Source organism: Dendropsophus ebraccatus, chromosome 15, assembly GCF_027789765.1.
Source record: "Dendropsophus ebraccatus isolate aDenEbr1 chromosome 15, aDenEbr1.pat, whole genome shotgun sequence".
Taxonomy (NCBI): Eukaryota; Metazoa; Chordata; class Amphibia; order Anura; family Hylidae; genus Dendropsophus; species Dendropsophus ebraccatus.
Genome location: NC_091468.1, coordinates 46,332,320 through 46,339,288, shown reverse-complemented (window position 1 = coordinate 46,339,288; position 6,969 = coordinate 46,332,320). Strand labels below are relative to the sequence as shown.

Here is a 6,969-nt window from a genome sequence, read left to right as displayed (position 1 = left end):
ATGTCCATGCCCAAACAAAATTTCTCCTCGTTTTCATGACACATTGGGCTGTTTAGAAGAGGTTGTCCCATGATAACAAGTTAACCCCTATTCTCAGAATATCTGATCTTGGGGGTATACCTACTGGGACCCGCTACAATCTTCAGGACCTAAGTCACCTATTAGTGAGGAGACGCAAGTACGGATTGCCCCTCCATTAATCCTCTAGGAGGGGCACAGAGTTACCCAAACACTGTACACAGCACATTGTTGTTTTGAAGTTCAGAAAACCCCTTAAAGGGAACATGTCACCATCGAAATGGTACCTTTAATCGGCATCATGTTATAGAGAAGAGGGAGCTGAGCAGATTGATATGTATCTTTATGGAAAAAGATTTAGTGTAAATTGTAATTTATTAATTGAAATCTCTGTTTCCATGCTAAGGCTACGTTCACACAGAGCAAAAGGGGCGAATTACGCGAGGAAATATTTCCGCCTGAAATCAACTGACGCTGAATTCCGAGCAGAAAATAAGCAGAATGTAAGCAGAATCCCTGCGTATTCCGCTAGGAAAGTGTTCAGCTCGTAATCAGCTCTTGACAAATTCAGCGCGGAATACTGGAGGAATCCGCGCTGAATCCGCATGCATTCAGCGCTGAAATTCAGCGAGTATTTGGCGAGTAAACTAGACTATACCAGAATATATACTAGAATCCTCCTCCCCCCCTTTTTTCCCAATTTCCGCGCTGATTCAGCGCGTAATTTCTGCTTGTATTACGCTTGTATTCCGCGCTGAATATGCGCGTATTCCGTGCTGAAACAGAAAATCAGAGCCCCATTGGTTTGTAAAGGCTTCCGCTAGCGGAAGAATGAACATGTTCATTCTTCTGGCGGAAAGCAGATTAGTTCAGTGCGGAAATTCCACCGTGTGAACTGCAGAGCAGAATTTCCATTCAACACAATGGAAATTAGCTATTTTAACGGCTGAAATTTCAGCGCTGATTCAGCGCAGAAATTCAGCTGCTTTTGCTCTGTGTGAACGAGCCCTAAGGGCTGAATGCATGCGGATTCAGCGCGGATTCCTCGAGTATTCCGCACTGAATTTGTCAAGAGCTGATTACAAGCTGAACACTTTCCTAGCGGAATACGCAGGGATTCTGCTTACATTCTGCTTATATTCTGCTCGGAATTCAGCGTCAGTTGATTTGAGGCGGAAATATTTTCTCGCGTAATCCGCCCCTTTTGCTCTGTGTGAACGTAGCCTAAGGAGTCCAGTACATTGAGTGACACCGCCCACTGGACTCCTTAACACATAATGGGCAGGAAATCAATAAGTTACAAGTTATACTAAATACTAATAAATATTTTCCCATATATATATATATATATATATATATATACATATATATCTCAATCCGTTCATTTTTTCAGCTCTAGAACATGATTTCTTTTGGCTTTATTTCTGCTTGTTTGGGGGCTATAAACTAGTAGCAAAAGACAAATCGTGATTCTGAGGAGGCCCTCAGGTAAGGATTGGTCCATACATGGATTTTCTTTGACATTGGCTATTAAGCTAATGACACACAGAGGGCCAAATAAAAACTCTAATTCTTGGAGAGTGTACATTTAGACTAAACAGTCTAAGAATGCAGCAGATTTATCACACAGTGCTCCCTGCTGCCACCTCTGTCCGTGCCAGGAACTGTCCACCGACTGAAGTGTAAAGTATATTGGGACCTTTAAACCAAGTGAATAAAACTAAAGATCTCAGGATCATTATATAATATAGATGGTGAAATTTGAAATTTAGAAAACATTCCCAAAAATTCTACTGTGTTCATGAGCTCTCAGGTCAGATTCAATAAAACAAATGACACAAATGAGGCATTCAGTATTTTTAATTTACAATAATCCGGATGGTGGGATTGCATCTCAAGAGTTTGGGATCTTCTTCCATCACACTTGGCCGAACAACCACGTCTGACTGGACGGTCATAGCTGCGTGGTAATCCAAGCTCCAGATACTGCTCCACCATCCTCTGGTTTAAACTTGCTGTAAGAAACATAGAAGATTGTCAGCAGAAAAACACCAACTAGTCTATCTAGTAAGCCAATTGTCCATCTAGTAAGCTATTGTTTCCTTTATTATTATCCTAGGATAGCTATATGTGTATTCCAAGCAGGTTTACATTCAGTTACCTACCAAATCTGCTTTGAGCTTGTTCCAAGAATCTACTACTCTTTCAGTAAAGTTATATTTTCACATATTGCTTCTGATCTTTCCCCAACTAACATCAGACTGTGTCCTTGTGTTCTTCTGTTCAATTTGTTATTGAGGGCCAGAGTCTCAGGAACGCCACAGAAGCTTTTAGTAGTCGTATGTGCCGTCCAGAGCGCAGTTTCTCTTTTCAGCTCACCATGAAAGAGAAACATTAAAAGATAGTTAGATCTTTCAATCCCACACACTACAAATGTCACGCTAACAGCCAAATCTAGACTACCACATGTATTTCATTATATACGACATCATCTTTTACGTTACCTATAGAACAACCCACATTCATACATATGTACATGAGATAGGCATAGGTAAGAAAAGATAGCACAATACCGGCCCTAACCTGTAGATGACATTTTGTCCATAGAGGACATTCACCTACCCCAGATGTTGTGTGTTAACACATTTTTATTCTTTCAATACATCATTTGACAAAAAAGAATACCATAGCTACCCCTATAACACGACCCACACATCAGCCACAACACAGTGGCTGATGGTAATCTTCATTCATCTTTAGGCTATGTTCACATTGCGTATATGTCCGGTCGCATATTTTCGCGGCCGGACATATACACGGTAAACTCTGGACGGAGATTTACGCTACTTGCGGCCGGCTACGTACGGAGCGCGAACTTACGCCCAAAGTCTACTTACGCTTCCCGAGCGCCCTACGTAGCGATCTGACAGCGGTCTTTTACTTGGAAATCTTCGCCTAGCCCCGGACACCCCACAGAACCTTTCGGATCGGCACAAAAAGCTGCAAAAATGAAGAAATCACCACTACGTACGGGACCGCATGTAACGCTACGGGCGTAAATTACAGCATTTTCGTCCACAAACAATGGTCTGTTTCATTTTTTACGACGCCGCGTACGATCCGGGCATAAGTTCGGACGTAGTGTGAACTGTGCAGCCGTACTTCGGATACTTTCCATTATACGCAAACTACGTAAGTCTCCGGCCGCTTATTCACGGAACGCGCTACGGCCGGAAACTTACGTAGTGTGAACATAGCCTTAGTTGGTTTCTTGCCAAAGGAGGGTCGTCCTCTGTACCAGGTCTTCTTTTTTCTTTAATTTTCTTTCTGGCCACTGTATCTTCTTGCAGAACAGAAACCACAGCTACTTCTAGCACATGATCACAGACATAGGCCACAACTATCATACAGCATACAGCATTCACATGTGCAATATTCGGAAGATAGCCTGTGGTAAAGAATGATGGTATGATAACAAACCCATCTTCATCTTTAGCTGGCTTCTTGCCTATGCAGGGTAGTCATCCGTCCCAGGTCTTCTTTCTTTGTCCATATTCTTTCTTGCCACTGCATCTTCTTGCAGAACAGAATCCACAGCTACTTCTAGCACATGATCACAGACATAGGCCACAACTATCATACAGCATACAACATTCACATGTGCAATATTTGGAAGGTGGCCTGTGGTGATAAATGATGGTATGGTAATATACCCATCTTCATCTTTAGCTGTCTCCTTCCTTTGTCCCAGGTCGTCTTTGTTGTTCATTTTCTTTCTTGCCACTGTATCTTCTTGCATAAAGGAATACACAGCTACTTCTAGCACATGATCACAGACACAGGCCACAACTATCATTCAGCATACAGCATTCACATGCGCAATATTTGGAAGACAGCTTGTGGTGAGAAATTATGAGTATGATAGCATACCCATCTTCATCTTTGGCTGGCTCCCTGCCCATGGTGGGTAGTCCTCTCTCCCAGGTCTTCCTTGTTGGTCAATTTTCTTTCTGGCCACAGCTACTTCTAGCGCATAATCACAGACATGAGCCACAACTATCATACAGCATACAACATTCATATGCGCAATATTTGGTAGCTAGTCTGTGGTAAAGAATGATGGGTGTAATAACATGCCCATCTTCGTCTTTAGCTGACTTCTCACCCATGGAGGGTAGTCATCTGTCCCAGGTCTTCGTGTTCAATGATCTTTCTGGGGACTGCATCTTCTTGCAGAACAGAATCCACAGCTACTTTTAGCGCATGATCACAGACATAGGCCACAACTATCATACAGCATACAGCATTCACATGTGCAATATTTGTAAGATAGCCTGTCGTGAGAAGAGATGGATATGATAACAGTCTATATAATTAACTGACTTCTTGCCCATAGAGGGTAGTCCTCTCTCCCAGGTCTTCATTGTTGGTCATTTTCTTTCTGGACAGCTACTTCTAGCGCATGATCACAGACATAGGCCACAACTATCATACAGCATACAACATTCACATGTGCAATATTTTAAAGATAGCCTGTGGTGAGAATTGATGGGTATGATAACGTACCCATCTTCATGTTGAGCCGCCTCCTTGCCCATGGAGGGTAGTCCTCTCTCCAAGTCTTCTTTGTTGTTGAAGTTTCTTCTCACCATTCTTGCAGAACAGAACCCACAGCTTCTTCTAGCACATGATCATAGACATACGCCACAACTATCATACAGCATACAACATTCATATGCGCAATATTTGGTAGGTAGTCTGTACTGAGAAATCATGGGTATCATAACAGTCTTTCTTCTCTCCCAGGTCTTCTTTTTCAATGATGGGCACTGTAACAGTCTGTATCTCCAGCTGGCATATTGCCCTTAGTGGATTATCCCTTGTCCCAGGACATTTATTAGAATGTTATTCCCACCAATACAATGTTTTACAAATTGAAACCCTACATTGTGTGCCATGTTTAGTGGTATTCTGTTTCTTTTTCCAAATGATGTACTGAAAAGAATATTTTTTTATCTTGCCCAACAAATTTTACAAAAATAATACTATGGCACGTGACCAGAGATAATGTCATCTATCCCCTCATAAACAATATTGATACATACATACGGCTACATTGACATGTCAATTCTTTAAGCGGAGAGCAGAGGCATGCACACCCTCCCTTTGTAATTGATAGAAGGCAGGATTTATGTAAATCTGTGTCATAGTGTGAATGAGGCCTAAGGCAACCAGTGTCTAAATCAAAATTGCCCAGTCCCCCTCTAGTAATGTTAGATAGACGTCACCTGTAGTCTTTTCCTCAGGATCATTCTCTCTCACTTCTCTGCTCGGCATCTTTAAAAGAAAGAAAAATCATTCGTATCAAAACTCTCTACCAGAACAACCATTGTTTCCATAGCAACCAATCAGAGCCCAGATAGACCTACCTGTATTGTAGTTCAGTGGTCTTCATCCTGTGGCGCTCAACATACACATGTAGGATGTTGTTCCAACCGTGTCCCAGGAGGAGATGTCTTTGTAGAAGGAGACAAAGGATGCTCCTGTAATGAATATAGTGTGGTGGCAGCAAGCTGTGTATGAGATCTGTATATCTGATCCATGCTTCTTTGTTCCTTGAGATGTTGTCATGACAACCAGAGGCATGGTGACATCACTTTGTTTGTACTACTACCGTGGCAGCCAATCAGATTAGTGCTTATAGATAGCTTTGACAGTTGAAGCAATGATCTGATTGGTTGCTAGGGTCAATGACTGTGGCAGCCAATCAGGTTAGTGCTTGTAGCTTTGACAGTTGAAGCAATGATCTGATTGGTTGCTGGGGTCAATAAATGTGGCAGCCAATCAGGTTAGTGCTTATAGGTTTGACAATCAAAGCAATGATCTGATTGGTTGCTATGGTCACTTATGATACTTATGAGTCCCCATTATAAGAGCTGTCATCACATGATCACCTATAGGGGGTGAGGGGTCCTGGGCAGTAAAATGTAAATAGTAACAATGATGATGAAGTAATGGTATATTAGTGACAGTGTATCTTGTGTACAGCCTCAGGTGACTTTACAGCACAAGATGGAACAGGGGAGACATCTCACTACTGGAGAGTCCATTAATAACTGTCTACTGGTAAATCTCTGGTTTTTCTCCCATACCAACCAACTAGAGCCGAGCTTTCATCTTACTGAGCTCAGATTGGTTGCTATGATTTACTACTAGATAGAATATGATCCTATCCCTCCACGTGTTTAAATGTCTGTTACCTATTATATCCACATTGCAATAACCACAATGCAAAGTCCCTGAAATTCAAGGTAAAAATGCATTAAGCTGTGCAATAAGAGCACGATTAGGTTCTGTACTTGACCTTCAGTAAAATGGCCGTTCTTGCCTTTAAGTAATGCACTTCATTGCACTTCATGGGAACAATGGCTGTTTTTCATACACAGTATTGAACAACATCAGTTGTTCCCTCACAGCTGCACAAATAATTAACATGTCAATTACTTGTGGCCGCTAATGCAGGAACAACGTCCATTGTTCCGGCTCTGTCAAAACAATGTTTGGCTGTTCTGACGACTATACACTACATGGACCTCAATGGTTAATTGATTTGCAGGCACACCCAAATGTGCCTGCAATCCAAATAAAATAAGATGATGTTCCTGCGGCCAATATGGTAGTATTGGCCGCAGGAACGTGTCAAGCAGTGGCCGTTGTTTATTCGTAGTGTAGTAGTGCCTGAAAGTGTGTATCATGTGCAGCGGTGGTTTTATAGCCCAAGTGAGATGTACAATACACAGTGGAGAATGAGCCCTAGGAGCCTCAATGACAGTGGACAGGGATCTTTTTTTATCACCACATGTCAGCAAAAAAAAGTGGGGGGAGACTAGCGGGGAACAACAGTAAAATAGGCTATTATTATTAATTATTAATAGGCTATTTATGTTAATT

General features: G+C 41.9%; 1 long non-coding RNA gene across 1 annotated transcript; it reads right to left on the bottom strand.

The window, feature by feature from the left end:
* Positions 1-1,869: 1,869 nt before the first annotated feature.
* LOC138774110 (uncharacterized) lies at positions 1,870-5,626 on the bottom strand. Its single transcript, XR_011360250.1, has 3 exons — positions 5,448-5,626; positions 2,184-5,355; positions 1,870-2,033 (listed from the first exon to the last, which is right to left on the bottom strand). It is a non-coding gene; the product is annotated as an uncharacterized lncRNA (long non-coding RNA).
* Positions 5,627-6,969: the final 1,343 nt, after the last annotated feature.